The sequence below is a fragment of the Aplidium turbinatum genome, chromosome 15 (genome assembly GCF_918807975.1).
Source record: "Aplidium turbinatum chromosome 15, kaAplTurb1.1, whole genome shotgun sequence".
NCBI classification, from domain to species: Eukaryota; Metazoa; Chordata; class Ascidiacea; order Aplousobranchia; family Polyclinidae; genus Aplidium; species Aplidium turbinatum.
Window position 1 is genome coordinate 7,218,655 of NC_137486.1, and position 12,199 is coordinate 7,230,853.

Consider the following 12,199-nt stretch of genomic DNA (forward strand, 5'->3'; position numbering starts at 1 on the left):
CAAAAGTTTTATGTGACGATGCTACAACCGATCACAAAAAAATGGCGCTATATACCTATTTTGTTGTTGTTTCGTGTGATGCTTTTTGTCCAAGCAGTTTTCGTTTAGCCAATCCATGAGAACGTTGTTGCATTGGTGGCTGTGAAGTATCCTCCTTAAAGCTTGGTTACTGGGCACTCAAATATGAGATGATCTGTGGACTGATTTGGTGCGTTGCATGTTGGGCAGTTTGGTTGAGTTGTCATCCCCCATCGATAAAGGTTGTCACTTGTTTTGTTCTTATGAGGTTTGCAGTCGACTATAATTCTCTGGCAGCCGTGTCAAATCATGGGAGAGCTTTTGTTAGGTCTGTGAGTAATTCTTCACCAGAAGGGATTTTGTTATTCCAGAAGTTCTGCCACTACGTTGTAATATTAATTGGGGATGGGTCGGTTTTGTAAAAGGGGTGATCTTGATTTGTCGCGAGGTTTTTAGCCTACCGTTATTTTCAAAAACGAGATGACCATAATAATAGAGCAAGTAAATTTCTTATTTCGTCGGCAACATTGACACAAGTCGGCATCAACAGGATATTGAAAGCAACACGTTATGCAACAACATTGAATGACGCAATCAAGCTGACAGCAAAAGGCGATGGTCTGATTTGCATGCCTTTCCCTTCTTTAACATTTTACAGTGTTTCACAGTGGACTTGTAAGTTTGTGGCAGAAAAAAAGCAAAAGGGACTCCATGGAATGGGGTTTAAGCATATGTACTCTGCTAAGTGAAACAAGTGAAGTCTCTGTCGTAAAGTAAACTGTTTAAAATCAATGACACACATTTAGCAGAGTAAGAACCAGGATATGACAAAGCGCTAATTTCTACAATTATACCTTAAGGAAGTAGGGGATTGCATGCCAAGCGAAAAGTAAAAGAAGACCACAATTGCATCATTGAAAACCTTGGCAGACTTCAATAAAGCTCTCGTTGTCAATGGTTTTTGTTGTGAATGCATTGAGAAGTGCGTATTTCATAACAGGAAATTTGTGGAAGGATGTAGTCTATTTCCTTTTGTTGGTGAATAGTTGTCAAAAATATGCGGAAACGATAATGCATTGTCGCTTTCAGATATTTCCCTTTCAAATCTACAAATCAACATTACGTAAAGAAAAAACATTTAATTGAACAAACAAACTGAAGCAGATATGAAAGAGATTTTCTGTCAAAACCGTTGATTTTTTCTTTCACCTTGTTACTCTTTTCTATTCATCATATTAATTGAAAACTTCGACTACTCAAAGTGCTTCGATTTTTCATGACAGCAAAATGGGAAATATATTCTAAGTAATGGAAGGGAGCAGTTATTAACCTCCTATGAAAGAACCTCGTCATCACGTCTACACGAATACAAAGGAATGGGCTCACTCTCAGAAAGCCAATCAGTCGTTCTTTGCATTGATTCAGCACCTCCAGACGTTGAACCAATGTAAAAATAATGGATTTTTCTGTCTGCGCTGTTTTTATGTTTTATTCAAACTTCCATGAGAATGTCGGATCCTAAAAGTTTTGTATTCTACAAACAATGAAAAAAACAATCGAAAAAATTCGACTTATAAATAAGATAAAAAAAAAACTGATACTCTCCTTGATATATCGCAAAGTATTGCAATTGCTAACACGTGTTTCGCCAGTGAGGCTGGGTTCATTAGTATCTCAACACTAATTCATTCCATAGAGCATTTAGCCGCTGTTCTATAGTAAACAGTCAGCTTGTACATTGCTCCTTCAAAACATTTGTGATTACTGTTTCCAGATAAAGTCATGGCAACATTGTTGGGCCGATTTCATTTCGTGATATGGAATTCAGACTAATGTTTTATATAAAGTGATTGGTTGTTATTTGATTCTAAATATACTTTGTTCAGTATACATGACACCGATAAATTCCACATTTGACAGACGCATTTCCAAGTAGTCAGCTAAGACGGATGATATTTGAATGTTTATCATTCAAAACTCTGGTAGTAAATGAAGAAACTACCTGCTTACACCGTAATAACATTGGGTAACATCAAATTACGCAAGAATCAAAGTTTTCATCTCATAAACTGAGCAGTTTTCCTGTAAAGACGCTTGACATTTTTACCTGATTAAGAATTAGCTCATAGATTGCATTTCTATTCCGTTTCGTGTCATGTGATGATAATTAATATGACCAGAACATAACACGCTTTCGTGACTGGTGACATCAAAACATATTTGTTGTTTTCGTGTTTTAAATGTTATATCCAAACTTTACATAAAATATAAAATTATCTAACGTGTAGACTGCAAGTAATTTTCTGACAACATCCCGTTTGGAATCTGTCCAATTAAAACATAAAACAAAATTTCGAACCCAACAATCAAACGTAAACTATAAAATCTGAGAGAAAGCGCTAAAAGGAGAGATAAAGATAACTTTTCGACAGCGTGTTTCAATTTCAAGATTAAAAAAAAAACTCTATTTTTTCACCAACAAATAAACAAAATATGTCGTTGTCATTTTTAGAGATTGTAAATTATGTTTTCTTTATACTTATACTCATGATAATAAGAAACTGTTTTTAGTCGCAGACTTTATTTTATTGAATTACTATACAGTAGCATCTCAAAACAGTATCGAAAAGTTATACGCAAATGCTTCAAATATTAACTTTTATTGTGATCTTCAAGTTGCAAAACCAGCGTGACAAAGCCGAAACTTCAAAGCTGTCAAGTCATGCAACTCATGTCACGCAAAATGCTCAACAACAAAGTCAGACGAAATAACTTTTTGTTCATTCAAATAAATTCTCTTACAACTTGCAGATTGCAGTTTAAACAGTTTCAATTTTTTTTAAAACCAGTAATAACAAAATTAATTGACATAATATTGCCTGGGGAATGTAAAGTTACAAAGATTTGCATTGCTATTGCTTGCGAATTTTTAATCTATTTTTTTCAATGGGTTCTTTTGCGTAGCTTATAGTAATTTTTATCACACTGTTGTCGTGTTTATTTTGGGGGAAAATTATAAGCAGACGGTCATAGCGAAGGAAGGAGCGCACACCGACTTTCAATTTTTTTTTGAGGTTCAACTTTTTTTTTATTATTATACAACAATAACAACACAGATAAGAAACACAAAGACATACAGGTATTGTACTCATCAGCACATCAGCAAGATGCAAGCAAGTTTGAGTTCACTATCTATCTATGTCATGTGGTTCCATTTCAATTGATGTTTTTTCAAATACTTAGACTTAATGGCGATATGTAGCTGGGAAAAACCAGCTACGGAGCGACACCTGGCGATTAATAAAAATATATCACTTCCCAGTGTCGCACCAGGTTGTATAAGAATGACTAGACTGTAATTAACAAACCCCGCCTTCCGTGCAAGCGTGGATCGTTATATCGTAATAGTGCAAGTTGTTCCAAGAAAAGATATTTCTTGTGTGATTAAAGCAACTTAAATACCAAAGGGCACGGGGTTAGAAATCTGTCTGTGCCAACTATCTGTTGCATTTTTGAATGCAAATTTTTCCAACACGACACAACTCTCACGCGATACGTAGATTAAATATCATGCGTTGCTTCAACCTTTGGAAGCGGCGCAATGACTTAGCTAAATTTCAGCAATAACATTGTTCATATTCATTATTCAAATATGTGTTTTTGAAAGGGTCAAATTTTTACGATAAATAGGCAAAATTCGAAATTTTAAAATATTGATTTGGCAAAAGGAATTTTGTTGTCACGCGATTCTTCGTACGGTTTATATTGAGAATAATGAACATTTTTGACCTTTTAATCGAGGGATAATAATAATTTATTTAAAAATTCTATACAAACATTACACAATTTTCCAAACTCGTATAAACTTTCAAATTGTCTCTAAAAATACCTCAGTGAATCCTTTCATATTTTCAATAATAATTTTTTTATCAAGTGGTTTTATTGCGTGTGTCACTTTGTGAGATTTCACTGTGGTATGCCTTTAATAACACCAGCTAAATAAGTTTGCTAGTCATTTTTTATCAAGCATTGCTAAGCCCCATGTGAAAGATTTTATGACAAGACTAAGCTTACCTTTATTGTATTTAAAAGGCAAAAATTAAACAAAACTTTGGAGAAAGAAACTTTTATTAAAATACGAAACTAATCAAACACTACAACTAGTTTTTTTCTTTTAATAAACTCACAACTGCTGCCTTCATTTTTTTATCTTTACTTTATGTGAAACTCCACTTCCCAAAAGCGTTTTTCTCAATTAGCATTATGTTATGTCTACCCAGTTTAATTGCAGACTAATATTCTTCTTAAAGTCGTACTGTGTGCAAAACCTTTATTTATTAACACGCGATCTCCGTTGATTTGCTAATTTTTAGACTCGGCTGCAATTTCCCATAGAGATTTTACGTCTCTCACGAAAATACAACGAAAGCGAATTCCCTGAGCCAAATTAGCAATCAATCTTATGGTAAGAGATTTTAAAAGAAAAAGGCATAAAATTACATCGGTCGTTTTTCGTGACATAACTCAACTAGGTGGCGCAGTGCTTGTTAAACAAAAAACACAAACCATATCCAGGCGTGACTCTTTTAAAAGAAGCAATTGCTTGGAATTCGATAAAATAAAGGGATGCATACAGGCACAACCGCACAAACCACTTAATGATTCGCTTTAAAACTAGAATGCAAATCTTGGGAAAGCAAGAACACGACGTCACTGCATGCAATGTGTCACCAAATAGATTTTACTGCATTAAAATGAAACGTATCCTTTGTTGCACGCATTTAATGATTATTATTTTCTTAAGTCTTTGTTTTATAGACGATTTGCATTCTCATGACAAATATTATAGGTAGTTTCTTATTTGATCTCATAATGTTGGCACTTGATAACCCAACTACACTCAATAGAGTGACATCCACCAACGAGATATGATTCTATATCATGAGCTTTGCTTATTGCATTTGTCAAAATTTTTATACAAGGAGCAAGTTGGCTTAATTTAACACAATTTTAAACTATATTTATATATCAATTGTTGTTGAAAAAGAAATAAACAGCTTTGTTTGTTTCTTGTGTTGTTAACAAATATTGAAATAGACTGCGCGGTACGCCTTAATTATTATTATTAAAATATAATTTTTTTAACATTCTATAAAAGTTCTATGGAATTATTTAAGCACAAAGAAGATATTCTTGTCTGGGATACACATTGCTTGGGATGTTAGTTAAGGCTGGCGTAGCCTTACCACACTGAAGTGAATATAGTTGTATTTTTGGCTGAGAAGGTCAGTCTGCGTTTGCTTCCGATTACTACCTGTTTACAAATGCTTAATGCAAAATTAAGACAGGTCCTCTAGATGTCAGAAATCTCTACAACTGATAACCACAATATTTGAAAATTAGTTTTCACTCGCCCAGTCTACTAACGACAATATAATTAAAAACATGAAGGATCGTGACGTTTGTTTGGCAGTGTTTCCATTGCATAGGTGAAATTAATATATAATTTTCTTCAGCCGGTTTGACGGGTTGCTGGCAGTATTTTTACTGAAGTATTTGCGCCAAAAGCAATTTTAAACAGCCGATCAACGCAAAATATAATAACTAAAAACTTTCATGTCTTAATCTTAATTTATAAAGTGTACTGTGCCCAAGCTAACGAAATTAAACAATTAAGATTTATTCCATATAGCTATATGCATTTTTTTTGTTCAAATTGTTGTTTTCATTATAATTTTCGCGTTCGACATTATCATATGCACATTATACCACATTCATTACAAAATTTTCAAAGTCATTAAGGAAGATAATAACACTACTGTACGTTATAAGCTATATCCTTGCACAATATTTATAGATCAATCGTCAACTCAGTGCTATTAGAAGACAATTTGCATAGAATTGAGATTCAGAGACTATAAAAAGCTTACAAACTTCAGGCACACAGCAATGAAAATTATAAATTTAAGTACCCTACCACCACAAAAACAAATCAATGGATTACAATTTTCCTAAAATAAAAATCAATCATCAACCAACCACGATGTTATCAACAAAGGGCATATCTGTTTCATTGCGAGAACTGCACTGCTGCATGTGCCTGCTGAGCAACCAACAGTCTAAAAAAGATGTAGCCTACTTCTTCTAACGGCTAATTGCTTTTTTGTTACTTCAGTCAAACACACGAGAATTCTAATTTTCGTCTTTAAACAGAAATTTTTCTGGCTAACCTTCCAACAGAAAAGAGTGGAGAAGTATGAGCGAATTGCCGATCACCGTGGAATTGCCAATAAAAAAATGCAATAAACATGAAGAGTTGCTGTAAGTCTTTAACTTTGTAGTGCAACAAAAATACATTATAGCACAATGATCATCACTGAGACGATTTTGTAAAGATCATTCTATTGAAAAGTGAATACATTTAACCAAATATTGTACACATGATGAACAAACCCTAAGAGCATTTTCCAGTTCAATGCTAGTTAAATTGCCTTAAAACATAATTTTTTACCACTACTAATTATAAAAGTGTTACACTAGCCGAAAGCATAGGTTGGTATTAAAGTAAACTTTCTTAGATCATCATTGTATGAAACTCACTGCAAGTAGCTACGATTGTTTCCTAGTTGAGTATTGAAAACGAAAGACTATTTTCGTTTGAGTTAAAAAAACAGACTCACTGAAATTCTCAATCTTCAATTTGTCAACCCGTCCACAGCCAAACCATTTTACGATCCTAGCTAACAAATTACCCCTTTTTATATGAATCTTACTAACCTTAAAATCAAAGAAACAAGAAGGTTTCTGCAAGTTGAGATAGTGCCCTACTTCTAATAGCATACGATAAACTTGATAAGACTTGATAAGTTTTGCATAAGGCAGAGGTTAACTATGGGCCACAACGCTCTTTTAAGGTTGCCTACATTGTTAAAAACTTATTGCTTAATGTTGTAACCCTGTTAAAAGATGTTGAATTACCGTCTGCGGTTTCAAGCCCTTGACAGGAAAAGCCTGTTCGTAGATGTCGACTGGATAATACATGGGAAGAAATAATACGGAAATCCGGATTTTTCCAGTTTTCAATATGGAAAAAATTAGCTGGCTTAGTGGAAAAGCGTTAGAATGTTAAAGCTCTTCGTCACTATCTTTCCAGTTATCTCTCAGACAACTATCAAAACCACTTTCAGGATAGGCCTACCGTTGTTGTTGCATAAGCACATGCACACATTATTGAAAACGTTTGTAAGAGACTATACATTTCATGTGTTGCAAACCATGAACCAATTATAAAGATTAAAAGCATTACGCCTCTGTGCTTATTTTCCACTTGACATGTGTAAGGTGTAAGGCTACATGTCTTCAGAAGTAGCAGAGATTTTATTTTTTACTTGTTTACTTGTTCGCTGCATTCAATACGGGTCCTTTTCTCGTAGAATGAATCAGATGCTCAAAACTACAATCATCTTTGTTCTTAAAATACGTCATTTCTATACTGTAGCCTACTGTCGCAAAAGCTGGTTGGTTGGTTTTGAATCTTTATCCTCGGACTGACAAAGTCCTGATAGGTTATTCCTGGTAGTTTCGCATACTTGTAGAGCAGTGGTTCTCAAACTGGGGTCCGCGGTCCTTTTGGGGTCCGCGAGACAATTTTCTGGGACCGCGAACACCTTCCAAAAAAATTAACATGATCCCAAAGAAAAAAAATTTTTGAAAGTAAAAATTTTCAGACAAGTTATTTTCCAAACCAAAGTTAAAAGATATAATATATAGTAAGCTGGCTTGGCATCCCTCCACACAGGTTTTTAAGCCTGGCTAGGCGAAGTTGATTAAGGCTGGTTATTTTTACTGATTTAAATTTTGAATTGAATGCCTCTCCGAACTTTTAGCTTTTTTAGCCTTGGTCAAATTAGCCAAACATTAATAACCGTTTAACTTTACTAATTGAATTTTTAACTTAAATTTGAGAACAAAACGTGAAAATGGCTCAGCCTCGAAAAAAATTAAGATTCAATGATTCCTATGTTCAATTTGGTTTCACTGTGATACATTCTGGAGGAGAAGAAAAGCCGCAGTGCGTGCTATGCTGTGAAGTTTTAGCAAGTTCTACTCTAAAACCTAGCAAGCTGAAAAAACATTTGGTAACACATCATCCAGATTATCAAACAAAGATGCAGAGTTTTTTAAACGGCAAGCTAATAGTTTAGTTATTAGGTCAAGATTTGATAGCACTAGTGATCAATGGAAGGAAAATGCTGCAGGGTTAAGGGCCTCCTACGAAGTTGCAAGAAAAATAGTTATCGCTAAGAAGCCTCACACCATCGGAGAACAATTGATCTTGTCTTGTTGCCAAGTTATTGTATTAAACGTTATGAGAATCTGAAGCTCAAAAGCTGAAGCAAGTGTCTCTGTCAAACGACACTGTGAGTAGGAGAATATCTGAGCTATATATCGGAAAATATTTTGTCGCAGGTGGTGTCAAAGATACAGAAGTCAATTTCACGTTGATACCTAGCTCAAAACATGTTGGATGTAGGCTAATGCATAATATCAAGATCGTATTGAACCAAACGGAACCTAACATAGAACTGTTAACACCCAAGCAGGTGCACCCATTTTATTGAAGTGTGCATTTTTAATTGCATGTAACAAATAAATAATTATTTACCGTTTTTGCTCTAATTTGCCTTAAGTTTTTGGTGGACCGTGAGCCGTTGAAAAAATTGCAAGGGGACCGTTCAACAAATTTTTTGAAAAAGTTTGAGAACCACTGTTGTAGAGGCTCTTGACGCAGAGCCGGTTACCGAGATTGGCAGATTGAAGTTTTCCAATTGTTTAAGTGTTGAAGTGTTCTTGACGGGGAATTATTTCATTCACTAGGTGCTGCTAAATGGAGAGCAGTCTTGAAATGCATTGCTCAAGCGCACACCCCGAGAGTCGAACCAGCGCCGCGTGATCTTGAGCCCGACGCGTAACCACTGAGTTAACGGGGCGGTCAGTGATATGGTTGTCTAGTTTGATACAAACAGGTCTGCTGTAGACATGGAACTGATTGAAATGTAAAAAGCATGGTTCTGAAAAAATTCACTTAATGCCATTCTACAGTTGGGTTTTTGGAAACGGATCCCTCCCTGATTGGTTCCATAGTGTAAACGACCAATATATGACATTGTATTTAGTATTAGTAACTTATTCTGTATTTAGCAGGACATATTGTTGTGCATATTTTTGTTCTGAAATAATGTTAGTAAAATTAAAACATAGTGCATTTCCAACAAATGATCACTTGGGAGAATTAATCCGTGCAGCTTTAACAACACATCATCCATATTTTCAAAGATTAGCAAATCACACCAAAACCTAATATTGTGTTTGTAATTTTTCATTTATGTTTAGTAATTTTACGTAAAGCTTGTATTGTTTACCTGTTTTACTGACACTACACATTTTGTGGCTTGCGGGTGGTTGTAGTTTTCGGCTGGTGACTCGTTTATTGAATAAGTTTGCTCACTCATGGACTAATACTATAGAGTTACCATACGTATTTTGTTCAGAGGACATGTCTTTCTTTTCAATGAAAAATATTTTGTTACCTTGTACGGAACCAATTTCATGTTATAGAGAAAAATATGAATCCTGTGTTTGTTTATGGAAAATTTCTTTTTGAAACTTCACAATTTAGATACTAACAACTTGTTTTAGTTTGATGCTGCGAGTTCGTTGTAGTAGTATCGGTTTGCACGATAGCTTTCCTTTCAAAACACAGTTCCCTAGTCATGTGCTACGACGAATGATGTTGGAGTCAGTGACTGTCAGTGTGTCGTTCTGACTGAAGCTTCTACCTTTTAGAGTTGTAGACTCTTGTAGCAGGCTAATTATTTTAATGAGTGAAATTCGGCTTATTATTTGTTGCTGTCATTTTTCTTGTGTATAGGCTAGTAGTAATCTAGGCCACAGGCGAAACCGAACCACAAGCAATTTAGCTACGTCTTTCTGTTTTGTGAAAAAATATGGCAACACTACTATTGACATCCAGAACGTCTATTGCCAGAACAGAGTAGACTAATACACAAAGTAAAACTTATTTTCTTAATAAAACTAATTAGAGTTTTTGTTTGGAAAGTGCCTAAGAAGTTGGCTCTGAAAACAGACCTGATGTTGCTACAACAAAAAAGTTGCAAAATGTTTTTGCAATTTTGAAAAAAGTACGTTACGTCATTTCCGTTATCAAAGCATGTGCTTTCTTCTAGGCCTATACGTACAATAGGCTACAGCATTTTCTCCGTAAAAAGTCAAACAAATTGGCTTACTGTGACTAGAAATTGCGAAGCATTTTGCAAAATGTTGATATTAACTTTGTCCGTTTGGTTAACCTTTATGCTTTATACATTAATGTGTTAAAAAACAGAAAGTAAATAAATATTAAAAAGTCTGTAATATGTTGCTTCAAAATCATTGAACAAACTTTTAGATGTTGATACAATTTTAGAAAACAAAAGAAAACCAAAAAAAGGTTTCATTACGAAGATTAGGAGAAATTAATAGAGACATATTTGCTTGCACGCAACTACATCCACACGTTTCAAAGCAGGCACAGTGCTTGTTTTCCTCCGATGCATGACACTGCGTGAAACTAACCTGTCATCTAGAGATAAAAAAGCAAAAGGAACGGTTTGATTGGATAAAATTTGGAGCCGAAAGTTTGTTGTTTCCGGAGTGTCGTGACGTAAGCTAATTTTCATCAAAAATTGGATTGAATCACACAAACAACTGAGTCTCATGGGGAAAAAGCACAAGTTTTACGGACAGTCACTAAATTATTTGCTTGCAAACATTGGGTCTCTATTACTGAGTGAAAACTATATGAAGAATCATAGTTCTGGCTTAGTAATGTCCAATTGATTACGTGTAGAGTAGGCAAATAAGTTTTGCTTGATTTAACAACAACCAATAAAAACTGAAAATCAAAGTAGCCTTGGTAATGCGAGGATGAGAACTACAAATCAACTTAAGTTGAAACAACATAACTTGTTTCGAGCATGCTTTTAATCTGATAATATTGGCATCTCAGCTTTAAGGAAACATGAGTTAATTTACTGGCAGCCAAAATTAAAAGTCCTTTACCCTACAGTACGTCTCATTTTCCATAAGCATGCGTCTTATATTAAAGCAGACATGGGCAAACTGCGGCCAACACGCCAAATCTAACCCGTTGGATCTTCTAATATGACTCTCCAGATGTTGGTATTAATTAGTGTATCAGACCAATATATACATATTTTTTTTATTCTTGTATATACTATAAGACAACTCAAACAATGTTGCCATTCCTCAATTGAAAATTCATTTCACTAGCGCAGTTGAACCAAGCTTCCCGGCTGGCTTAGGTAGCCAAATTCAAAGGTAGTTAATGTTCCAATTTGCAGAGAAGTTCGTTTGATAAACTTGTGTAAACTGTGTAAATTTCGAGCCTGAAAACTTTGTGTTTACGTGGCATGGCAAAATCTGTGGTAAGCCTACATTATAACAGGCTTATTCTTGCTAGCTTCCAGAACCGAAAGTCGGTGGTGATCGAAGAACGTACCAGGCGGAACAGCTAAATATCTTTTCCCTTTCACTAGAATCGCATCAGTTGCTTGCTGCTGCAGTTCTTACATGCCTAGAAATGTTGCCATATCGAAATAATACAACATCAAACACCATTTTGGCACCCATCGTCTTAACTACACTTAGACAAGTTAACAACGAAAAGGTACTACCCAGAAATTGGCAAATATTTGGATGCAGTGAAATACTCATATTCAACATTTTACCACTTAAAAGTTAATTCTCAAGGCATGCTCATTGCTAGTTTTCAAATTAGTAAAAGCCAAAAATTCTGTTTCCGATGAACTTTTTTTCAAGCAGTGCATGGTAGAAAGAGACAGTAGGACGGTCTGTTGTGTCCAAATATAAAACGCAAATACGAACAAATTAATTCAGCCCTAATGTACACCAGCAAGTGTAGCCAATGATCTCAGTTAACTGATATACCCCTTAGATCTGTTTTGAGAATTACCACCACCAAATTAACACAAAACATGAAGGTTTGGTAAAAAAGTCACATAAGAACACAGTTTATACGAAAACTAAATTCAGTTTTCGTTCGAGTTTTTTTTTTTGCTTTTCAGTTACAGCTTTCAAA